The sequence below is a fragment of the Leptidea sinapis genome, chromosome 22 (assembly GCF_905404315.1).
Source record: "Leptidea sinapis chromosome 22, ilLepSina1.1, whole genome shotgun sequence".
NCBI lineage: Eukaryota > Metazoa > Arthropoda > Insecta > Lepidoptera > Pieridae > Leptidea > Leptidea sinapis.
In genome coordinates, this window is record NC_066286.1 from 1,201,101 (window position 1) to 1,228,601 (window position 27,501).

Genomic DNA, 27,501 nt, shown 5'->3' on the forward strand with positions numbered 1-27,501 from the left:
TCTATCATCATCATTATCATTAAGTTCCTGTATCCCCTAGCTGGGGCAGAAGGCATCCACAGTGCATCTCCATAGCTATCGGTCCTGAGCATCTCTCTTTTTTTCACTCCAGATCTTTCCGATGTCATTCGCTTCGTCAATCACAGTCCGCCGCCAGGTTTTGTTTTGGATGGCCACGTTTGCGTTTTCCTTGAGGGTTCCAATCTAGGGCTTGCCTCGGTATATGGTTAAGATCCCTCTGAAGTGTGTGGCCTATCCAACTAGCAGCCAGTCGATTGGGACTTCATGACAGCGTTGCCATAGATGATCGTTGGAAATTTTGTCGGGCCAGTGAATACCGAGGATATTTCGAAGGCATCGGTTAACGAAAACCTGAAGTTGATGAGAGACGGGCTTGGTGACCTTCCACGTCTCACACCCATGTATGGGTGTGAGTATATTCTATAGAGTCATAATATAGTCTTGGCAAAGTATTTATTTGTTTATTTCTTTAACAAGACGCACAAAAACATCTATTAATAAGATCAACATAACAAGTAGATTAGCATACATGAACCATAAAACTTGAACTGTTGTTTTGCATAACTTAATATTGTTACATTGAAATAAATTATACAAATAGTGCAATATATATAATTTCAACGTTTTAATAATTTATATTATAGGATGTAGGAATTTAACATAATTATATAATTATTTTCGGGTCGCGGTTAATATAGAATTGTATTTGAGGTTAAAGTATGAAATTGCCGATTTGTACTGTAAAAAATTAAATTAGATTTTTTTTTAATTTAACATATTTATTTAAAGAAAATAATTACCACTATCATCTAAACATTTATCCTTTACCTACATGAATATAGTGATTTTGATTTGATATGATAGTATCAATAAAATTTGAATCGCTGGCAGCTATTTCGGTCAACAGATCAGCCAGCTTTCCAACGGAGAAACCGCTGCCAGTAGGTATTCTTCCGTAATTGTTCTGTAGTAAATTAAATTGTATTATTATATTTAATTATCGCTATTGACTTATCCGGATGGTTTCTTGACTTTACAATCAACAATCAGTCACGCGCGACGATATTGAAGTGTATTTGTAAGTCACATCTGATTCCTGTCACGGGGTACCATCAACACAATAAACGCTACAAGTTTTAAACCCATCCTCAACATCATTGTTTCGTATTCCAAGAGGAGTCTTAAAACGTATTCCGTGATTAAGTTTTTTTTTGTCTCTTTTATGCCCAGTTATGAATTTGTAAGTTACATCTGATTCTTATCACCGGGTACCATCTACACACTAAACGCCGTTTAAATAAGTTTTAAACCCATCCTCAACATCATTCATATTCTAGGAGGGGTCTTTTTTATGAAAATACGGGACGAGACGAGCAGGACGTTCAGCTGATGGTAATTGATACACCCTGCCCATTGCACTGCAGCGCCGCTCAGGATTCTTGCTAAACCCAAAAATTCTGAGCGGCACTTCAATTGCGCACGTCATCTTAAGACTTAAGATGTTAAGTCACATTTTCACAAGAATTTCACTAGCTACGGCACAAAAACATAATAATGATTACACAAAACTGCTTCCCTTGCAGAAATAGCGCCATTGTGATACCCATAATCTAGCCGTCATCCTGTGCAAAGGAGCCTCCCACTGGTAAAGCCAGAATAGATAAATGCTCACCAAATTGTCTTTCATAAAGTATTGCAGAAATGAACTCATTTTCCTTATTATTTTATGTCATAAACATTTATAATACCATAATATAATACCTTTAAAGTTAAATTCATACCAACTATTTTATATTATCGCTAAATAGATGTTGATGGAGACGCTAAATAGAGATGACCAATATTTTATTTCACAAGTTTCAAATTAGTAAGTATTACTGAGTCAAGAAGCTAACGGTTGATCGTACAATATTTTTGAATGTCAACTATAATATTGCGTATTACAAACACATGTTACTTCTTTATTTTTTTATGAATTTGATTATAAAATAAAAGTGTAGCCAAATAAATATTTCACTGTCAATATTACTGCAACAAATGACTGAGGTAAATAAAATAAATCACTGGTAGGAAAATAAAATTCAAAAAATGGGAAATTCAAAAGTGCACGCCTCGAACGCTCATTCTATATTTTTTATTTAAAGTTAAATTTAGAACAAAATTGAATCACCTGCGGTTTTTTTTTTTTAAACGAGATGGCCTACAGTAGTGATTTTCGAAAGGAACCTTCTCTGCTTAGTTCTGAAAATTAAGTCGTTTCGTCAAGTCGTTCTCGAGATATCCGTACCACGCCGTTTTCTTGAACCACAGACTAATGGACGTCCACGATAATTTTTTTTAATGAACTTTTATTTATAAAAGTATCAGGATTATTCATTAGTGTCTCAGCTTTATATTGATGTGCTCTTTAGTGCAAGAGTAATAGAAAAAAATAAATATGCAGTTTAAAGGGTGGAAATTGTGTGACCTTGACAGGTCGGTTATAAAGCACAACCTCGCCGCTTCGCGTTCGAGGCGTGCAAAAGTAAAATGAGTGTAATAGGTACGGTACATAAAAGATTAATTTGTACTTAAAATTTATCATTGGCACTTTATGGACCACAATAGTTATAATCAATCAAAAAAAATCTTTATAAAAAGCAAACAAACGAAAAAGTTATTGAATCAACAGAGCTTTTTTACATTAAGCTGACAGTCCTTTATATCTCTTCTTACCAATAGGTATATTATTACAATATTCCTTGCTTCAGGAGGTGCTTCTACGTACTTCAGCCTTATTGCAAAGCCTAGCAAGTGTTTGCAGATATACTGTTTTAAGAATATAGGTCAGTTTCATTTACATGTTTGCCAATCATCACTGTTGATTGGTGTCATTTTTGTTTTTTAATGATAATAAAGGACGAGGTGAGCAGGACGTTCAGCTGATGGTAATTGATGCGCCCTACCTATTACAGTGCAATGCCGCTCAGGATTCTTGAAAAACCCAAAAATTCTGAGCAGCACTACAATTGCGCTCGTCACCTTGAGACATACGATGTTAAGTCTCATTTGCCCAGTAATGTCACTAGCTACGGCGCCCTTCAGACCGAAACACAGTAATGCTTACACATTACCCCTTCACGGCAGAAATAGGCGCCGCCGTTGTGGTACCCATAATCTAGCCGGCTTCCTGTGCAGAGGAGCCTCCCTCTGGTTACTTCCCATTCCCTGAAAAAATTGCTCGTTAAAACTTAGTATCCCGTAGCACAAATTTTGAGGTAAAAAATATTGTATAATAGTTGATAGAGCTTTAGTCCATGATTATAATGCTAACACTCTAAATAGACGGTAATGCACTGTTCCAGAGAAAAAAACACTATAACTTATCCTCAAATTATGACATTTGTAAGGTTTGGGACATTTGGTGGGTAGGAAAGAAAGGGAAACGCCTACAAATCGCTTCTGGCACTCGCCGGTCGCTGACGCGGCACGCTACGCTACGGTATACGCTCGGCTCGTGCGTTGTTTTAACTGTTGTAACATAACCTAACCTAACCAAATTTTAGTTTTTTTTTTTTATATTAATAAATTTTAGTTCAATAATATTATATTTTGGATTCAGGTTGGATAATTTGATTACACTAAAGCTACTTAGAACTGTCATTTTGGGTATTAATATTACTATTTCAGAGAATCAAGATTTGGTGAGCATTTATCCATAAGCAAAACGTATATAAATACAACACGTACAATTATTCAGATGAGTGTTTAATTATTTTGGAATCTAAATAGTTATTCTTTAGGCACCTCGATATAGAGAGTGTTTATTTTATTTGAAGTAAGCATATTTTAGTTGGTACTTAGTCTTGGGGTCTAAAATTTATTTTGGGGAGCATTTAAACTGTACCCATAAGGTAATAATGTTGTTTTAAAGGCCATAGCCCATATAATGTTAATAAAATTTTATTCTAGGGTTAGTAACACATTAAATACATTTATTTGAACACTTTAATTTTAACAGCCAATGTCTATTCATTACATTTTCAAAATTATTCATTACATTTAAAACAATATTGGAACTTTTACTAATGCGGTCTCTAATAGAAAAAATCTTTTTGCTAATTACTGCATCAAAATCATTAACCCTATACAATGCAAATATTAAGGCCCATAAACATTCGAAATGCGTTGTTATATTGAACTCTTAAGATGTTCATGGCCTTACGCGTATATTTAACCCAAAGATTGCTTGAATAAAAAGACTGACAATATGAGGTAAACAGAAGCTTTTTAATATTTTTACTACACTGCTTAATTCTTCTTATAATCATATTAGATCTTACGGCTAAACTTCGCCTTTCTCTCTCTATGTCAACGTCGTCGCTTAGAGTACTTGTGACAAAATTACCTAAATATTTAAATTTTTCTACTATTGCTAGTTTCGTTCCGTTCAAATAAATATGCGGTATGTAATCCGGGCCCTTTCCTGAGCGACATACCATGACATTACTTTTCTTTTCGTTATACAGTAACCCATGTTCGCCAACAAATTTTTGACAGATGTTTACCAGTCCTCTAAGACCCTTGATCGAGGGGCTAAGGAGGACCATGTCATCCGCGTAACTAATGTTATTATCATTAAATCCACCAATATGGCATCCGACATGGGCTGAACTCAGTTCTTCGATCAGTGCGTCGACATACAGATTGAATAGGATCCGAGAAGTCAGTCCGCCCTGCCTCACACCACAGTTCAATGTGTATGTATCAGAATATGACTTTTGCCACTTTACAATATACTTTTGGTGCTGATACCAATACTATAAGACTCGAACAATACTGTGAGATACACCTGTTCTAGACAATTTGTCCCATAACTTACTATATACCACTCTATCATATGCTTTACTTAAATCTAGGAAACAAGTATACACTGACGTTTTTCTAGATTTGTAATAGCTAACGCAACTCTTTAAAGCAAATATTGCAAGATCTGTGGACAAATTTTTCCTAAAACCAAATTGACAATCTTTATTTTTTATACTACTTTCTAGATATTCTAATAAAATGTATTCAAATACTTTCGTCAATACAGTAGCCACCGAGACGGGTCTATAATTATATATGTCATAAAGGTCACTCATTTTATTTTTTATAATTGGGACAACTGTGGTCTTCATTAAGTCTTCTGGTAACATACTTTGCCTAAAAAATTATTAAACAGATTACTTATTAAAGTTATAAAAGTGGGTCCAGCGTATAACAAATGCTCAATGTTCAAATGTTTTATAATGTCATTAATGTAAATTAATACACAGCCGACGAACACTTCCCTGAAGAACCCCTTCATAGCTTCACGTTAACATAAATGAAAAGTTAAGAAAGGGTAGGTTACCTACCTTCGTAATTCTATTTTTCTTACATCATTACCAACGCTTTATTCAGTGACTCTACTAACTAACTAACCTTTACTTGACAAATCTGAATCTTCGTAGCATCGGCAGTTGCTCATAGCACGGATATTAAGAAACTTCTGTTGTAGTTGTAAATAAATATGATAAAAACAGATTTGCATTAATATGTACAAAATGCAAGGTTATTATGTATTTTTTGTGTTTCTAATTGATTTTTGTCTTTAAATCCAGTTCTAGAATCTTCATTATTCTTATCTCTTTGGTTCATCTGTTTAAATAAATTACTGAATACTCAATGTTGTGATCAAAAACATTGTTAAACAAGGAAACCACCTTTGAAAATCTAAACAAAATAACACAACTTACATAAGCTGCAGTAACAAAAAGATGTACAAAATTTGTTAAAGTTTTTACTGAGCATTTTTTGTCTCGACAGATAATTCATCCTTCAACCTATAATTTGTAGACTATACGTACGTTGTTTATCAGTCATCTAGCAATTTCGTTAATTGCATATATTTAACATTTAAGTGTTTTTCATCAAAAAATACAAAACTTATTAATTACTTATGATTATTAAATACAATGTGAACAGATTTTTTTGCTGCATTTCCGGCCATTTAGAAGGTATATAATATCAATGATGAATTATTGGAAACACAACGCAAAGAAGCATATTCCATCTTTATGTTGTACATAGGAGAAAGTTCCTTTAAATCCGGACTGGGGAGGATCCCCCAGACCCAAATGGTGTTGACGAACTTCAGGATTGTGTCGTGAATATTATGCCAAGGTGGAATTTGGTGGCACAAATAAGGGCAAACAGCTCTCTGCAACACTAATAAATACGGTAGAAGATACACAGTGAAGCGACGACAATACAGAACACCAAGCGATCAATACGTTCATAGAGTGCTCAATCTCTGCGTTGCACTATGTCAAATTATTTGATTTAATACTTTAATATAATTTAATAATATATGATTTAAATAATTTAAATTTAATAATAAATGATTATTTAATATTATAATATAAATTTATAAATAATAATAGTTATTATTATTTATAAATAACCGAAATTTTATATGGTGTGGAATATATTATGTGCTCTTAAGAAAAAAGATGGTGGTATTCGTCCTATAGCCGTGGGCTGCACCTTTCGACTCCTTGTTTCTAAATTTTTTTGTAAACATATTTCTCCTTTCCTATCAATTAAATTCATTCCAACTCAGTTGGGTTTCGGCTGCAAGGGTGGTTGCGAAGCTGCAATCCACGCTGCGTGAACTTTTTTGGAGAGTAACTCTGGTGATGTCTTTCTACAATTAGATGTGGAAAATGCTTTTAACTCTGCTGAGAAGTTAAAAATTCAATTCCTTCAATCTATCATTATATTTGGCAATGTTATAGTAAACCATCCAAATTATTATTCAAAAATCATAATATTTGGTCTTCCGTTGGCTGTCAGCAAGGCGACCCTCTTGGTCCAGCAATATTTAGCCTAGCCATTCATTCCGCCATAACAAAACTAAAATCAAAATTTAATGTTTGGTACTTGGATGATGGTACTTTGGGTGGTGAAGTGGATTCTGTTTTCGATGATTTGAAAGTTGTATTAGAAATATTTAGCTCAATCGGCGTTGAGTTAAATTTTTTGAAATGCGAACTTTTTCTATCGGCGAAAATTTTCGAATTTCAGACCGGGCTTATATTACCAATAAATTTAATGTTCTGGCCCCCAATATTAGGTTTTGGATAAGAATTCACTTCACCTTCTTGGAGCTCCATTTTTTCCTGTTTCAATTCCAACGATCTCAGACGATCACAATAAACAAATTAATAACGTTTCCGACAGATTATTGAAAAATTAATTACCATATGGCCTTAACTATTATTCGGTCTTGTTTATTTGTTCCAAAATTTACGTACCTCTTAAGGTCTAGCCCGTTATGAAAATTTCCAAATTTACTTGATGTGATTGATATTTCACTTAAAAATATTTTAGAAACCATTTTGAATTGCGCGTTTACAGGTCGTGCATGGTCTCAAGCCTCTTTACCGATAAAGATTAAACGGGCAATTCAAAACGGTGTGGTGGTTTGGGTACTCGCAAAGTTTCGGGCGTTGCCTTACCAACACTTCTATCTTCAGTTCATAGTGCGCAGCCTTTGGTTATTAGAATTGTAAATCTTGTACCAGGTAACTCAAAGATTGCGTATTGAATGAAGCTAACAATGCTTGGCTAAATATTGCAAACATTCAAAATTTTCCAGACGATTTAAAGTGTCAAAAAGCATGGGACGCACTTCTTTGTAAGTCAGCCTTTGATGATCTTTTGATCTCATCTACTGACAGAACAGAGCGTGCTCGTCTTTTAGCCGTGACACAAAATGAGTCGGGCTTTTGGTTACAAGCCTTGCCTTCTGCGCCAATTGGAACGCTACTTGACAATATGACATTGTCAAGCATATTACTCCGGCTAGGTATAAAACTGAATGAACCACATCAAGGTAGATGCTCTTGGGCGTCACGGCTTATCCTGCCGTATCAGTCGTCACGCCAGCATTAATGAAGTCATCCGCAGGGTATTTGCCGCTCTTAATATACCAGCTGTTTTAGAGCCAAATGGTATTACCCGCCGCGATGGCAAGCGTCCTGATGGAATGACGCTGGTGGCTTAGGCACGGGGAAGGGCGCTGGTGTGGGACGCTACTTGCGTCAACACTCTGGCTCCTTCTCATGTCCAAGTTAGTCAGTTGGTGCTGGGGCTGCTGCTTCGACTGCCGAAGACAGCAAGCGTCGCAAATATGTTGGTGTCAGTGAGTCATACATCTTTGTGCCGTTTGGTGTCGAGACGTGAGAGGTGTCTTGGCCCGTGGGGTCCAGAGGCGCAGAGAATGTTCAAAATACTATCTTCGCGCCTCAATAAGGCTAATGGAAACCCAAGCGCTGGCAGCTATTTCGGTCAACGGATTAGTCTTGCTATCCAACGCGGTAATGCTGCCAGTATTCTTTCGTACGCTTCCACGTAATGATAGTTTTCATTTTATGTAGTCATCGTATTGTAAATATAGATATGATATTTCTTTAGTTTAAATAGAAATATATATATACGAGGGTGCATCGACATGAAGTAACATCTATATTATTACCTTTTTTATAACCTTTTTATTATTACCTTTGCCAAATTACCACGGAATTGGCCATCACTCGAGGTATGCCCGCCCGCTCTTCCATAACTATCCGCAACAAACTTTTAGCTAGCTGCTAGGCATAGCCGGTGTTATGGTTTGTAAGACAACGATATACATACTTAAATATACATAATAAACCATGACTCGGAAACAAAAATGTTGTTGAAAAACAAACAAATGTTTGCATTCGAACCCGGAATCTTTAGCTTAGTAAGCAGGGTCACTAACCACTGGGCTACATGAGCTTATTGTAACAAGTGTATTTTTACAACACCGCAACATTCTTCTTTAGTTTTGTTTCATCTTATTCGACATTTATCGCTGATTACCAATCTGCATTTTATGCATTTTCGTCATCCCTCTTTATTGTAAATCGGTTTACAAAATACTGCAAAACCCTTATAATGAACTTAATGAATGACATAAATCGTAAAATTGTGGTTAAAGATAAAATATAACCGAAAAAAAATTGTATATGTTCTTTTGCTTTGATTTGGTAATTTTTTTTTTTTTGGTTGTCAAGCCTTGGACTGCGCTAATTAATAATTGATGAAGCTGTAAGTGATCACCTACGAATAAATAAATAAAAATTTAACAGTAACGATTTTTAACGTTTTTCGATAAAATAGTTTTACTTATAAATAATTAAGTAATAAAGATTGTCTCATTGCTGCATAACTCATCCAACAAGTTTGAACTTGACATAAATTTGAAGCCAAGTTGCCGTGTTACGTAATGTAGGCAGCCTTCATTGAAATGGCCAATTTCGGTATCGATCCATTTACAAACATTGTTACAATAATTCAAGGCGAGTTTATGAGTTATTTAATATATTGACGTTATTAAGTGAAGTTGGACTAAACTATCCAGGTAGTTTTTTATACATAGATTTTAATTTTTATACTATTTTGACTTCTTTTGGAGCGTCAGAGAAAAATTATCAGAGTGAATTTTTTAGTGAAATGAAATGAAATTCATTTATTGCAGTGTCTTCTATTCGGCTTATTTAAATTAGCATGCAAAACGTTTACTTAAAATTTAAAAAATCCTTAACACTATATTTTTTTTGTCAATTAACCATTTAAACAGAAGTCCAGTAAATCGTTTCTGTGATAAGTTTCTTATTTCTAGAGGTAGATGATTAAATAATTTTATACACATTACGTAGCTACTATTGAGGTATAATGTTGACTTTAGTGACTTTAGTTGGTCAACTAGACCATTCGTACATATCTATGTACTCAGGAACTCCTTGGATAATTTATTTATTTTGATTAAAACGTTTACAACACCAATTACAATAATCAAGTACATTAAACTATTGTTAGACGCTATTATGCGAGGACTCAAAAAGTTGGAGCAGCAACTGCACCAACACCTCAAGTCTATTGGTAAATAGATCACAATCAGGGCGGGCTTCTACGAGGTGATTAAACGATTTCAAGACTCGCGGCACGGTCGCCGCAGTGCCGGCTACCGTGCAACACGCGGGTACCGCCAGCTGACGGTGATTTCTACAACGAATGTAATTGTCAGGTGTATACAATCGAATCAGCTCATTGTGAATATCAGGGGCATCTATTAAGCCCCGGCTAACTTTCAGCAAGGTAGTTGCCTGGTCGAGAGCCCGTCTGGTTTCCAGAGTGTTGTATCCGAGGCAACCGACGAGATACAAGTACGGGTAGTAACCTAGTTTCCGCTTATACAGGAAACGCAAAAATGCTTTAATAATTTATACGTCTAGATAGAGTCTCTTGCTGATAAAAACAAGCCAGGAATTAGTTTAGTGTGCGTGACAAGCTACGTATTACACTCGCGGTTTGTTTGACACTTTGTGTTAGTATGCGTGAAGTGCTCAAAATAGAGTTTTGTTCTAAAGGCTATTTTTTTTAATGGAATAGGAGGACAAACGAGCGTACGGATCACCTGGTGTTAAGTGATCACCGCCGCCCACATTCTCTTGCAACACCAGAGGAATCACAAGAGCGTTGCCGGCCTTTAAGGAAGGTGTACACGCTTTTTTTGAAGGTACCCATGTCGTATCGTCCCGGAAACACCGCACAAGGAAACTCACTCCACAGCTTTGTAGTACGAGGGAGAAAGCTCCTTGAAAACCGCACTGTGGAGGACCGCCACACATCCAGATGGTGGGGATGATACCCTAACTTGTGGCGTGTCGTGCGAAGGTGGAATTCAGTGGCAGGAATCAGGTTAAACAGCTCTTCGGAACACTCCCCGTGATAAATGCAGTAGAAGACACACAATGAAGCGACGTCTCTACGCAATTTTGTCGACGTTTTCACATCTGTCATAGTCCATCTACACGTAGAAATGATCTAACCATACTTCGACGACCATAAGCGCCTTCTAACTCATATAATATGTCTACTGAACCACAACCCATGGACAACAATTAAAAAAAAACAATATATTTATATAAATTGTAATATAAAATAACTAAATTTATTTCTTTGTATAAAAATAATTTGATGATAATTAAATAAACGTTATATATCTAAATAATGCCTTCTTTATAACAGTATTGTCCTTTATATAAACGTAAAATAGTACGAGGAATATTTTATAAGGATTTTTTTTTACACCAAAGATGATATGATATTATACACGATTTTTTCATGATAAATGGTATGTGATGACAGCTGTACATAGTCTTTATTTTATTTATTTTTTATGAAAATAAGGGACGAGACGAACAGGATGTTCAGCTGATGGTAATTGATACGCCTTGCCCACTACTACTTATCAAGATTCTTGAAAAACCCAAAAATTCGGCTCTACAATTTCGCTCGTCACCTTGAGACATAAGATGTTAAGTCTCAATTACCCATTAATTTGTACGGAACCCTTCAGACCGAAACACATTAATGCTTACACATTACTGCTTCACGGCAAAAATAGGCGCAACATAATTAATCGTAGGAGCGCTGCCGGTCCTTAAAGTCCAATGCTTGGATCAAATCGTATAACTATATTTACAATGCTTTGACGACATTAAATTAAAACTATTATTACGGGGAATTGTACCAAGAATACTGGTAACATTTCCGTGTTGAACATGTCGTCCATTGACCGAAATAGCTGCCAGGGTTTCGGTTACCAGTAGCCGTATAGAGGCGCGTAGATAGTACTTTGTACATTCTCCGCGCCTCTGGGCCCCACGGGCTAAGTGACATCAAACAGCACAAAAATGTAAGATTCACTGAGACCGACATATTTGCGACGCTTGCTGTCTTCGGCACATCGAAGCAGCAGCCGCAACTGGCGTAACTTGGACATCAAAGGGAGCCAGAGTGTCGACGCAAGTCAAATTCCACACCAGCGCCCTTCCCCGTGCCCAAGCCACCAAGGTCATTCCATCAGGAATGTTATCAATCACAATGTTAAATTGACGTGGAAATACCGCGCGAGGAAGCTCATTCGCGGAACTTAGGGACCGCATTCTGTAGGAAAACCAAACACATATGGATGATATTTAGTTTTGTAGCATATATTGCGATGCGGAATTTCCAAATAGTGGTAGTTAATGGTAAGACGTATAACTTTTGACATTCATATGTGTCATTTCTGTCGTTTTTGATTTGAATTTCGAACAAAGTTAATACATAAGTGGTCTGGCCATAATTATAAGTGCAACTTAAAAACTGCAATTGGTTTAAATTCATATTTTCAATACGTCTATTATACATAATGTAATATTAAACATAATGTTTAATGGCGTAATATTATAGAAGTAAGTAATTATATATATATATAAAATAATTTTTATATATTAAATATAAAATAATTTATATATAAAATAATAGTGTAATTGTGTGTAAGAAAAAAGTTGGCAGTTATAGAGACTACCAATAGAAGTGAAAACTTAGAACTTTAAGTATTAAAATTAGAAATTTCATAATTTTTAAAAACAATTAAATTATTAATTTCAATTTATTTTTATAATCAATTTTGGTATTGGGCTCCTTTCTAATATGCCTAGGTATAATGTTTAACAGTTTTGATACAAGAAACCTAAGTTGGTCACCATAATGAAATGAAATGAAATTTTATTTGCAAGAAACATTGTACTTAAGATGTTAACATAATATTATTGATAATCCAATATGTTTCGTCAATTGACATGCAAAATACTATACACAATTCTATCATTAATATTCTTAAATTAAAATTTAAAGATATTATAATATAAGACGAAAAGAATTTTTAATTCATTTAGTACCTATGTATAATGTTAATAAATTCAATATCATAAAAATATTTAATTTACATTTATTATTATCAAATAGACTAATTCATAATAATAATTCATTTTGCATCGAAAAATTCATTTAAACTATAGAAGCACTTATATATTAACCACTGATGCAGTCTTCTTTTAAAAACTCTGAAAGTTTAATAATTCTGCGTTCAAGGAACATACAGTATATTAACATTATTCTTTGTATGTCAGTGATATACCCTAATTACTGAAATGCTGTATTACTTAGAAGAACCCTAAAATAAGAGCCCGCAGCAGCGTATATATATATATCGTCTTAATATAGCTAGTTATTTCTTCTATAAGCCGGAATACTTATTGGCGGTACTAAATTTGTCATGTCACTAACGGCCGTTCCCAATATTCAATTTATCTATTACTTGAGATAAAAATCGTAACTATCGTTGACTTTTCTGTCCCAATAAACTTATAAACGGTAACTCACCTTATCCGTACACGCTGTCTGTCAATGGCACGACGTATAGCTTACCAGCGATAGAAGTTTGTATGGAAATTGCTTTTCCTGCGTCCGAATATAAGGCGATATGAATGACTTATCGGGTATATTGGGACAGCTTCAGATTATAATAATAATAATAAAGCCATTTAATTCCGAACTAAGAAAACATTTAACATTTGAATAACCAATAATCCTAATCTATAATGTATAAACTATAAAATGTCTCTTGGGTCGGCGTGCTGATTGGCAAAGGCCTCCTCCAACGATTTCCACTCTTTTCTGTTTTGGGCAACTCTTCTCCAGTTAGATCCTGCTGTCAATTGTATTTCATCTTCCCACCTTGTGTGCTGTCTTCCTCGTTTTCTTTTGCCAGCTCTTGGGTATCATTTGGTAAGTCTTTTGCTTCATTTCCCCACTTTATCTCGCATCATGTGCCCTGCCCATCTCCACTTTTGTTGGTCGATTCGTTTGAGTATGTCGGTAAGTTTCGTAATTTTCCTTAGGTCAGTGTTTCTTATCTTATCCTGCAGTTTATAACCGGCCATACTCCTCTCCATCGATCTCTGTGTAACGGCTTCAGATTATTGACAGCTAATTACTGACAGTAGAAGGTAGTAATTTATTTCTATCTTTAGATAGTATATTGGGAACGGCCGTTACCCAACTAGCCTGTATCATGTTCAAAATAAACTGGATGTGTTCGTATATAAATGGTACGACGAACAAACATGCGACTGAGAGCTTGCTTTGAAGTGTGTTGAGAATGACCCACGGTTCCATACCCACTTAACCACTTGTATTCAAGTTACTCAACAACAACAACTCACTTATTTTCAATAATTTATTAATATGTGACATTCAAAAGTGTCTGTCATGGCCTAATTGAAGTAAATATTTTGAATCTTTGAATGTTGCATGGCAATCCCTGTAATTTATTGAAGTGTAAACTTCTTTAGCCGTGTTGGGCAGATTTTGGTAGAGGAAAATCTTATGGGTTCGCGTTACCGACATGTTCATGACTGGCGCATTTATTACCTACCACAGGCACCAGCGATCCACGACCAAAACTTATGTATCCCCTGTATTTTCAAGTTTTCGCTATATTGTAATTTTGGTTGTTGGTGAGAAATAAAAGTTATTATTATTATTATTATTATTATTATTCGATAAATGAATAACTAAATAATAAATATATATATTTAGACCCTATTTGGATGGATGAAATCTCTTGAATTCGCGTCACCGAAATGCTTATAGACATTTTGTGCAACATTAGTGCTGTGTATATCTTATAAGTGAAATTGAATGAATTTAATGAAAAGTTCAATGTGTATATACTGTGCATTGTTGAAATAGTGTTTTTGTAATAGTAATAAGAAAAAATAACTATTAACGTATTTAGACGATATAATATAAGCTGGCTCGGCCGCTGTTATCTTAGGGTCCTTCGAAGCAATACAGCATTTAAATAAGTTTTACCAGTGGGAGGTTCGTTTGTACAGGAAGCCGGCTAGAATATGGGTACCACAACGGCGCCTATTTCTGCCGTGAAGCAATAATGTGTAAACATTACTGTGTTTCGGATTGAAGGGCGCCGTAGCTAGTGAAATTACAGGGCAAATGAGACTTAACATCTTTTGTCCCAAGGTGACAAGCGCAATTATAGTGCCGCTCAGAATTTTTGGGTTTTTCGGGAATCCTGAGCGGCTCTGCTTTGTAATGGGTAGGGCGTATCAATTACAATCAGCTGAACGTCCTGCTCATCTCGTCCCTTATTATCATAAAAAAAAAGATTAGGGTGTATCACTTAAAAGCAAAGAAAATACGTTAATATTCATAGAATACTATAATATATACTGGTACTTGAATTATTAATTAATGTTAAAAACATTTTATTTTTTATTATTGACTTAACACTTTTGACTTATTTTATTTGATTATTTGGCGCAATGGACATTATTTGAGTGTAATTGACATTTTTTGTGTTATTTTATCATTATTTTTTTACCTTTAATTTAAAATCTAATTTTGTTATTTTAATTAATTGTCTCAAGGTGACGAGTTTTTGGGTTTTTCAAGAATCCTGAGTGGCACTGCATTGTGAAGGGCAGGGCGTATCAATTACCATCAGCAGAACGTCCTGATCGATTCGTCCCTTACTGTCTTAAAAAAAATTAAATAACCTCGAAACTATTATAATGAAGTATAAAGGTAGCATTGTTTTATCATAATGAATTCCATTTATGCAAGGTCCCGAAATTAGGATTATTTGGATAGTATGTTTGAATATTAAGTTCCGCTGGGGTAAAGACAATATTCCTTCTTAATTACTTATCATATTTACTGACATTGTTTCCTCAAAAATATGACCATTATTGTATGGTATTTGACCTATACATAGACCTTCAACCTACAGGGGATGTTTTATATTTCTATCAGCAAGTATCTGGAATGATCTGCCTCCTCCCCTCAGAGAGAAAATGAGTGCAGATACATTAAAACTGCCTTACTAAACAAAAACTACCGACTAAACTTTACAGTTGATTACCGGTTGAGCCTTCCTGGTTCCAGGTTAGATCCTGTAGATGAAACCACAACCTGAGAGTTGAACAAAGCATACAAGATTTTATCAACGATACATCACTCGATCGGTTTGCTCAGTGCGAAGAGCGCTCGCACGGAACGCGAGGAGGTCGCGGGTTCGTGTCCCGCATCGTTCATAAAATACTAGTTTTCTAATTTTATTTGTGTATGTACATATTTAATTATATATACCTAATATATACTATACATGAGTATTACTTTTATATTTCTATATTTTGCAATGCTGCTCTTATGAACACAGACACACACTCACTCTCTTTCTCTCCCTATCGAACACACGCACACAAGAGTGCTGTATGATATATTCTAAATATGTAATAAGATTTTAATAAATAATTATATGAAACTTACTATTTGTTATTTTAATGTACAACATAAATTTTTGAAGTTTAATTGTTTTTTATGTTTGGTGTTTTATTTGGTGGTTGTGTGTGTAAATGTGTTGATTTGATTGGTTCAATTACCAGGCGTTTTAATCGTTTAAAAAGTATTTTATTTAAATTACGCTTTAAGAAAAGAAATGGCCGTTTGAAATTGACACTCTGGGTATATGTTTCGAAAAATGAGGTGTGGAAGATTAATCATTATAAAAGTTATAGAATAATATGAGTAAGTATTTTACAATACTGCTAAAATATGAAAGAATGTTCTAATTTTCAGATTGTACGTGGGTAACACTGAAAATTTTTAGAACTGGCCAGTTAGAAACACTGCAAATGAAAATTTTTTTTTGAATTTCAATTTTAGAACTCTTTGGTAACCTAATGTATATTGCATACATTTGTCATTTGTTTTTGTGAATTGGCGGCAAATCTAAAACTCTTGTTACACGTGAAAATGAACCCAACGTGAGAAAATTTTCGATCAATGATTTATTATGACTTGCATTGTGGGCTTACTCAACAACAAAGCTATGATAGGCTGCGATTAGCATTTCTTAATGAAGCCCCATCTCCTGCCACTCAATGATGATCCGCGTGAGGGACGTCCTTTAACAGTGACTACTGAATATAACATCTGTGCGTCGCATGATAGAGGAAGATAAGAGAGTGACCTATCAGCAGATACGGGCAAGTCTAGGCATTGGTATGAGTCAGGTTTAAAAAAATATTACACGAACATTTAGGCGTCAGGGAGCTTTGTACCAAATGGATTCCCCATACTTTAACCGACGACCAGAAACACCTTCGCATGGACTGGTCTCACCAAATGTTAGATGAATTCAACGGCGATGACTCAAATGCTGCAATTGACATCGTCACAGGTGATGAGAGCTGCATATATTGATACGAACCCGAAACCAAAAGACAATCAGCATAGTGGGTGATTCCTTGCGAGGATCGGCCAACTAAGGTAAAGAAAGGAAGAAGTCAAGGAAAAAAGATGATTGTCTCATTCTTTGGTAGGAAAGGTCATTTCACGACATTTGTGCTAGAAGATGGAAGTGATGACAGTTACTGCAGACTGGTATGTAAATCGCCATTTGCCTGTTGTCTTGGAAAAAATTCGACGGCAGCGCCCTCGAAGCAGGATTCTCCTTCACCACGACAATGCTTCAGCGCACTCCGCAAGACGGACTGTTAAATATTTGACTATGGCAGGTGTCGACATATTGAGTCATCCGCCATACAGTCCTGACCCAGCGCCCTGCGACTTTTATTTATTCCCAAGAATTAAAGATAAAATTCTAAGGTAAAGTAAATTTCAATTTTTACTTAGGCAGTCCCGCTTCTTATTACGTAGTACTTACATCCTCTTTGACATAATACTTATTAATTAACTTTTACCTAGTATATATACCTTGTTAGAAGCCCGACGAAATAGTGCTGGTCCTATAATCGTTTAACACCACTCACACTCACATCAGAAATTTCACACCTACAATTACAATACACACAAATAGTCACACACTTACAAACAATCAAACATACTTATAAACACACATACATATATCATCTCTCTTCTCTAGAAGTCTCTTCAGATCTAGAGTCCATTGGACTCACAAATAAAACAGGATTTTCTCTCCATCCAGCATAATGAGCAGGCGGTCCGAAGTTCAAGCCTCCTTCCGAGACATCCCGCGCCTGTGAGCTACATTTTCGGCCTCCAAGGCCCCCGCCTGGCTTCGCTAAAAAGCCTTTAGGGCTTAATAGCCCTGAGTAAATAGTGCTAATGCACAGAGGAGGTTTTTAGTCGGTAGGGGGAGTTTATATCCGAGCCCGACATATGGGCCCCGTTTCGGGGTCTTCAATACATAAATGTATTTTACTCCTCTCGAAAATAAAGTATTTATATCCTCTTTGTTAACAACATGATGCAGGGAGCAAACAGACACGTTCATTAGATGACCAGTTTGCTGATGCCAATGACCTTGTGAGCGCTGACTTTAAATAATAAAACCGGTCAAATCTGACGAACTCCCACACGAAAGGACACTGTATCATCAAAAAAGAAATAAATATACCACTTGAAGTATTCAAATACGTTTTTTAACTTTTACCATCGTGCAATTTTAAAAAAGTTATTATTACAAAGGCTATGTGACTCACGTTATATAAAAAAAAATTATTTGAAGTGCATATTTCGATCTAATTGCTTGAATCCCGACAGGTCTGCGGAGGCGGCGAGGAGCTCTAAGCAAATTGACTCTGGACACTAATACTGAAATCTATTCACAAGGAGTCTAATTTGTTTCGGTCTTGGATTACCTAGAAGTTTTGTGAAATAAACTAAAAGGTTTGTAAAATAAGCATTTTTGATACAAAACACTCCCGTTTTGTAACAACCTAACTTTGGTTATTGGAGATTTTTTTAGAGGAGACATTGGAGGTTGCGTGGATGAAGTAAAGCGCATTAGGGCGATAACAAAAACTGCATGAACAAACTGAAGAAAATATGGAAGGAAATAAACATAACAAAATCTATGAAAATCCGGCTCGTCCAAACAATTTTCCATATTTTTGTATGCTACATTGACGTGGACTTTACGACAACTCGAGAAAAAGAAAATTGATACTCTGGAGGATAATACTGGGAGTTTCGGGGATCGAGTTTCGCACCAATGTCTCCATTCTCCAAGAACTTGGCATAAAACAACGCCTTTCGTTGTTAGTCGCATTCTTAAGTTCTTCGGACACGTCTTCCGACGCGAGAGTGAGTCCATTGAGCGCCTTGTCGTGCAGGGCAAAATTGAGGGCACCAGAGGGCGAGAAAGGCCCATGTGATGGAACAAATTAAGTCTACTGTGGGCGGTCCATTAATAGAGTGTACGAGGCTGTCGGCCAGCAGGGAAAAGTGGAGAATGCTCATGAGGGGAATCACATATACCCCAAAAGACGTCACAAGACGTCAAACGACGTCAGATCACAATGACGAAGAAGAATTGTGTGCCAATTGGAGGCTTATTTGCACAGGAAGCCGGCAAGGTACCACAATGGTGCCTTTTTCTGGTGTGAAGCAGTAATATGCAAGCATTATTGTGTTTTAGCTTGAAGGGCCATAGCTACAGAAATTACTGTTCTCATAATTAGATGGGCTTTTGTTTAACTGAATTTGTTACTGGAAATTTGTATTTACTGCTTCGATAGAAATCTGGTTGTATCTAGATGCACAAGATACCTATCAGTATTTTTTAAGAAAGATGCGTTATCGCCATAATCACGTACGAGCATTTGTATGAAAAATATGACGGGTTGGTCGCTCTTAACATCTTACATTCCAAAGTGATGAGCACAACTGCGATGCGCAGAATTTTGGATTTCATCAAGAATGAGAAAGGCGTATTACTTACGAAAAGTGTGATCGAACGAGTAGTTCGTTTGCGAGTTTGCTAGCCTTACGAGAATGGTGATTTCTTGATTATTTCGTAATTTCATCTCGTTCTCGATCAATTTTATAAGGTAATATTTTGTTCAATACTTTATATATTCTATGTTTACGTGCGTACAGGTGTGTTTAAGCTCAGTAGATGTGGAAACTTAATCAATAATGCGAAGTACAATCATTTTTTCTTTATATTCATAAATAAATTATATTTTCAATGTATTTAATAATAAATGTTTATAATTACTCCAGTTAATTTTGCTGTCGCTAAAATTTCAAACTCCTCAGCGCACACAAAGAACTTGGTAGTTCAAAAATACACGGATTAAGAATCTGCCTCTTTACAATCGATTTTGTCGTTTTTCAAATGACATGGTAAATTATGTGTTTGAATGAGCAATCCATATTTCTTTTTACCGGTTGGTTTGTTGTCTTTGACCTGCGCAGAGGTTATTAACTCTTACCTGACCATATTAGCCAACAACTAATTTTAAGACTTGTCCTTCTGAACATTTTTGAATCCTATCGAGTTATCGACATCAAAATAAAAAAAAAAGATAAGCGTTAAGTAAGCACGTCTTACAAACTTCATAAGGAGTTTCTCGAGGCTCAATTTTAGAACCCCTTCTATATTTAATTCATGTTAAAAACATATTACATGAAATAGGTATAATTATATAATATAACCTATCATATTGAAAGTAAATTATATTAATAAATAAATACTGACACACTTTACACAAATTATCTTGCCTCAAACTAAGCATAGCCTGTACTATGGGTACAAGACAACGATATATTTAATACATATAAACATCCAAGACTCAGAAACAAACATCCATATTCATTATTTAAATGTTTGCACCTACCGGGATTCGAACCCGGGACCTCTAGCTCAGTAGGCAGGTTCACTAACCACTGGGCTATATGGGTCGTCACATATGATTTTATATAAACCAAATGACATCTATTAATACTTAAATCTTTAGCCTCTGTCTGTAATTATTTTTCTTATGAAAATCTGTGTGTTTACCCTTTCTGTGTGTAGTTAGAGCATGTAACTGGCTTATGAACAGGTTTCTAAGATATATGAAGTCCATATTCTTATTCATTCATTATTTGTACCCAATCGATTTCTTCCGAAAATCTTAATGTCCTGTTGGAAATGTTCTCTTTCTCCGGTCCTACATATGTTTTATACAATTTCATGAATAGTCATGGTAGAATCATCATGTAGTAGAGGCATTGAAAGTGGAACCCACCACCCATAAAAACTCTAAATTGTATAAAATATATTTTTACAACATAACGGAAATAATAATAATTGTTACGGAATAATTTTTAAACTAATATTAAATACTAACAAACTACTTCCGCTACGGAAAATATGTTGGTTTTCGATCAAAAAAATTGATTGAGTTTCTTATGTGTTTAACCTTACTTTTAAATTAAATTTATGTATCAGTGTGAAACGTAAACAGAACAGCTACATACTTCATTCATATTCAAAAACGCTTACACAATAAATACATAATATACCAGAAAATATCATTTAAGTTCTTGCTTTCGATATGTCCGGCTTGATCAAAAATGGAGAGCGAAGAAGATACTCTTCATAATTTCTGGAAATGGACTGGAGGCTGGAGCAAAAGTAGAGTCAACGTATTGTTTAGAGTATTAGATTCTACTTAATATGGTATAATTTTAATAATAATTAATATTGAGATTTGCCACTTTCTTATTATACTAATTAAATTATTTCCACAAATAGATGTTTTAACTATGTAGGTACTAATGTTTTCTTGCATAATAGCAACAATAGCAACATCTTTAGCAATATACGGGGAATTGATACGTCCTGCCCATTACAATGCAGTGCCGCTCAAAACACAGTTATGTTTACACATACTGCTTCACGGCAGAAATGGCGCCGTACACATAAAAAGTGTCTGTCAAAATTAAATTAAAATTAAATTAGGGTGGAGACATTACCATCAGAGTAGATCTTAAAAGAAGCGCCAAATATAAAAAAATACTAATCACTCTAGGTGCACGTTTCCCTTTCTATCTTCTACTCTTTAAGGTTATATTTACTAAATTATTTTGTACAATTATTGAAATTTTCAATAAGTAACTGCTTTAGTCAACAACAATATATTTTTTTTAACTCTGCATACTTCAATTCTTTTATAATTGCTACATTCACTATACTTCATACCATACCCTGTGCCTACACCAGCGCCATTGTGGAAGCTTTATTGAACTCTTATTTACAGCATAAGCTGAACACTTTATAAACTTTTCTCCCATAAGAGATGAATCTCCTTGCCTCTAACCTCCATACAGAATATGCTTAGTCTTATTAGCCCAATAATTTAATTAGCTATACCTTTCAAACCGAAACAATAATGCCAGAAGATGAATGCCTCACGATAGTTATAGACAAGGCTGTCTTACCAAAGAAGCCTGTCGATCTTGTTATTCCGCATTATCCAAGACAGGTTTCAGAAGCATCACGGTTTTATAAAACTTTCAATTCTTACCAATAGGCCTTTAACTATATCTTTCCAGGCTTAGTGACGACGTCATCATGACAAAAGCGACATCATATTGTAATATACTGATTGTTCCCTAGCTTTTGATATGATCGTCACGTCATATTTAACGAAAAACTTGCCAGGTACGGGTCACATGGAGCTCTTGTAAATTGGTGTGAAAATTATCTCAAAGAGAGGCATCAAGTATTTTTAGTAAATGAATTTGACACAGATACTTTTTGCTCCGTCTGGTGTTCCACAAGGTAAATATCTAGGACCCACCTTAATTACCATATTTATCTTCATTATTGTCACCTTAGATTACCTGTTTATCTATATAAAGAATTGTAACTGATAACAATGAATGTATTTTAATTGAAACTGACCTCAAAAACATACAGGTTTCGTGTCGTAATAATATTATGCATATAAACACAAAAATATATTTTGTGACGAGGGTCATTACCGAAAACATTTCCACAGTATATAAATAATTTATAAATAACTTTGAGCTTGTATATAATCGAAGGATATAAAATGGAATACCATGAAATTATACTTGATTTAAAATTAAATTTTAAAGCACACATCGTTTTAAATGGAGCTGACGTTTGTAAAATGTAAAACAATAGAATTTCGACTAATAGCTACTTCAACGGTCAGGTTTAATATATTATAATACTTAGAAGTATTTTAATATATTCTAGCATAATGCGCCAGCTTATGAAATGCATGGCAATGGTTTTAAAACAAGCTCAGGGAATCATGTTAAACAATCTTGTAGGTGTCCTAATAATGTTATAATTACATTATTTAAATTGACAACCTGATAACGCGTGATTTTGATTTGTGAATTTGTGCGTAAGCTTGGGGCTTAAATTCAATATACTAACGGTCTTATAAACTAAACTAAACTAAATAAATAAACTTGGTATATAGTTATACCTGAGAATAAAACAATAATATGCAATTTTTTTACAAATAGATATAGTTATAAATTTAATTTGTATAGTTAGGTGATATTTGAAAAGTGACTTAAGTGGTTATTTTCGTCAGTATCACTTCCCAAAAATATACTCATATGCTTAATTTATTATACATAAAATCAAAAACGTAATATTAAAAAATCATGCAAATCCATGTTCTATCTATGGTTTTTAATGCTTTTTCCCGGCTTGTAAATATGGATGCCTTTCTTGATTTATCGTTTCGTGGAGTTAACTTGGTTGATTCTTGGTTTATTATTTTAAACATAATCTGAATCTCGGAAACGGCTCCAATGATTTTCATAAAATTTAGTATACAGGGGATTTCGGGGGCGACAAATCGATCTAGCTAGATTTCAATTAAAAAAAAATTGTGGTTTTATCCGTGTTATCGAGACACAGCTACGATAACATTAGAATACAAAGGTAAATTTTGCCACTATATACAAGACCAGAATATAGCTTAGATGGGACATTGGTTGATCCGGAAAGCAGAAGACTCCAGTTCGAATCCAGATGTAGTAGATTTAGTTAGATTATAGTAGTCTATTAGTTTTGTTTGTTCAATTTTTGTACATTCTTAAAAATCTGAGCAAGGCTCGGTCGTCCAGATAAAAAATCAACAAATGGTCCAACGGAAGACCTGCGTTGGTTTTCAAACCAGCAAACATGCTGAATTGAGTATTTTGTTTTTTTTTTTTTTTTGTGAAACTTCTTTGCACGGGTAATCAGGGTAAAATTTTACTTTTAAATTTTAATTTTATGTTAATTCGTTTGAAGGATAGGAAATTTTAATATTTACAAATAACATGTGGCATTTTATTGTGGCTCCTGTCATTTGAGAATTTAATATACTTACTATTTTCCATAAAATTTATTTAATAAAAACATAAGAGATTAGTATAAATATAAATGAAATTTAAAAATAAGCTTGAACAGAGAAGTTTCACTTCTGAAATGTGTTGTTAAGTATCCAAATGATTTGAGTTTTCTTTAGTGTTAATTCCACCAATCTTAGTCTTTAAACAAGTCGATATGTCACGTGCCAGATTTTGGCGAGACAACACGTCCTGAGGATGCCTCGTGTAGAGTTGAAACACGTGTCGAATTGTTTAAAGACAAATATTGGCGGAATTAACACTAAAGAAAACTCAAATCATTTGGATAATTATGGATTTCCGTAAAGTAACGCCTACTTCACAAAATTTTTGGTTGTTAAGTGTTTGTCTCTTTCATAACTTTATTATAAGTCTTTTGTGTTTATGTACTGTACGTTTCAAATAACCATTTTTTTAATATAAACCATACAAGTAGGTAGGTTTTAGTAGCTGGCAGCGCTGCGATATTAACACCACCCCGGTTATGTCATTCGACTGCTGAAAAATCCTTGTCAAACATATTTGTTTCAAATTTTAGTAATTTTGCCCTGTACTTTCCCCGGGGCGTAAAAAGAATAGGGGAGTCCCAGGCCCATGGGTGTCGTAAGAGGCGACTAAGAGCTTTTTAGAAGTGGGAGAGTCACGCTGCCGTCTTATGACGTCAGCACAATCGGGCCAGATTTGTATTATTGCGCACAGACTGAGTGAGATCCGGACACAAAGGTTTAAATTTTTATATAATTGAGGATTTTTTGAATAATTGAGGATGTTGAACACTTATGATAAATGAATGTATACGATTCCAGTCTAGTAGAGACGAAATTGTAGGACTTATGGGTTTGAACTTTGAACAGACCCGATACGGGCATGTTTGTAAATATACATGCCCAACCTGCATCTAAGAATTTTAAAAATTTATTTTAGTTCTTTTCTGTTTATATTATTGTTTAGTTTGTTAATTTAAGAATTTAGTTTTTCTTTTGTTTGACTGTTAATGTACTTAGATTATAATGTGGTTCATATGTACAAAGATATATAAATAAATAAATAAAGCCCGTAAGTGTTACAAAAATGTGAGAAACGCTGAAATTATGAATAAAAAATTGTTGAAATTAGTTTATTTTAAAAATCAAATATATTTTTAGATAAGTGTTTATAACGGTTTGTTTGTTTGTATGTACCATCCACAAAATTGATTCATGACAACCCACTTTGCTGATAACTAATTCTTTAAACACATATAAACAGTTAGGTTTATATTTGCACGAAAAATATTGTCTGAAAATCTGTCAGTGTCTAATAAAATGAATACAGTTACTTAGGAAATGTATGTTCAAGCGAATTTCGACCTTCTTGGTTATTATGACTTTAAAAAATTACATGAAGGTGGATCACGATTCACGATTTTGTCGATAGTTACAGATAATTATGATTCTGTTTCATGCAAAACAGTTATTAAATATTGCTTTGAAAAGTTCTTTAGGTGCACTGAGTCCTTGATAATGAATTAGACTAAGCTGTCATGCGTCTAAAGTCGACTGATGGATGTCATATTATTAAGTTCATATTGTAAAGTTTTCACTTCTGACACATTTTTTTTATATGTTACTGTAAAATAAATTTACGTTTTTGGCTTCATCCTGTGAACCCTTTAATATCTGTCTATTGTAAAATTCTCTTGTCACAGTGTTTGTTGCCATACTCCTCCGATACGGCTTGATCGATTTTTATGAAATTTTATATTATGTAGGTATATTCAGTAGGTCTTACAATCGGTCGTTAACTGTTTCTTACACCAAATGTTTTTTTTTATTAACTTTTAAGGCGATACAACTTTAGCCGGTCAGCTAGTATATATATAAAACCTTAGAAATGTACACTGTTAAGGCCTTAAATTATAAATTGTAATAACTATGCACCAATAATACTGATGTATATTATTACAATACCTATATTCATAGTTTACCACTTTTCATAAATATTATTAAGTTTTCGTTTTTAATACTTATTCTTTTTATTAAAGTGAAACTTTTATAACATCGTCTCAAACTTTTTCGTCTGTGTGTTGCATGTCGCGTGACGGTCGGGCGGCGCCTATAGTTCGCAGCAGCTGACCGTGTAGTGTATAGACTATAATTACTCATTTGTGCCAGTGCTCCACGTTATTTTGTTTATTTGTATTATTTCCTATTATCATTCCAATTTTCCAACTACAAAATTAAGATTGATAAAGCGATTGTTATAGCCTTAATGGAATGTTATTCCAAAAATTTTTAGTTAAATGACTATAATGTGAAAAAAAGTTTCACTTTTACCGTGGTTTCATAAAACCACACAATCCTTTTTTATTTGATAAATGTTGTGACATATGTTTAAGTTTAAGTGTACATCTATTAATGGATGGATGTAAATCTAATCTAATTAAATATAAATAAATTTAATACATAAAATGTAATTTGCCTGTATATCAGAATGCTGTTTACTTGTAAAAGTTAGGCATATTTAAAATGACTAAGTTAAAATATTATATTATTGACAATGTTCTGGTGTGCATTGCTGTACGTGTACCCATATAAATAAATTATATAGGTTCGGAGTACAGATCTTGAAATGTACAATTTTGTACAATAAATCTATTTTACATTATTCTACGACTAAGAGAAATACAATTGAAAATAAAACTCACCAAAATATTCATAACACACGTCAACACAATTTTAACTGATTTTATTGTCTAGTACCAGTTTTACCGACACCACATAGAACTTCACTAAACTCTTGTTATTATTTTATTATAAATAGACATAATATATAGCATGTTACAAGTTATATTAATGAAACATTTTAAGTTATTTTATTTAATACTGATACTTTTTATATATTATTTAATCACATCACATTCAGAACACGAGCGCGATTACGAAAAGCTGCAGCAAGTTTAAGGACAAGGATACAGTCGCTATCAGCGCAAACGCACGCAGGACGGGTTTATGCAATAGGTGAGTTATTTTATTTTATTTTGTTTCATTGGAATAAAAAATGAAATAGCGACACTATTTTAATAAAAAAATCAATCTACGATAGAAAAAGAAACGAGATTTTTTGTCATAAATACATTTATATATTATAACACACATTTACTACAAAAAAAAATAATTTATGTTTTACAGATTCTTCATATTGCTATTTTAAATATATGTACTCTATTAAAGTATGTTTATTCTCGTTCCAGCGTTTGGCGAGTCAATAGCTCCTGAAGATGCCTACTGTAGAGTAATGTATGTTTGAATCAGTGGTGCCAATAAATTCTCTAAAATCTAATAAAAGTCC

General features: G+C 34.2%; 1 protein-coding gene across 1 annotated transcript in view; it reads right to left on the minus strand.

Moving 5' to 3' along the window:
* LOC126971005 (phospholipase A1-like) overlaps nt 1-27,098 on the minus strand; it is a 53,981-nt gene extending 26,883 nt beyond the window's left edge. Inside the window, exon 1 of the mRNA XM_050817175.1 lies at nt 26,858-27,098. The gene's annotated coding sequence lies outside the window, so the exon portion shown is untranslated. The remainder of the gene's footprint in view (nt 1-26,857) is intronic.
* Between the last annotated feature and the right edge of the window lie 403 nt (nt 27,099-27,501).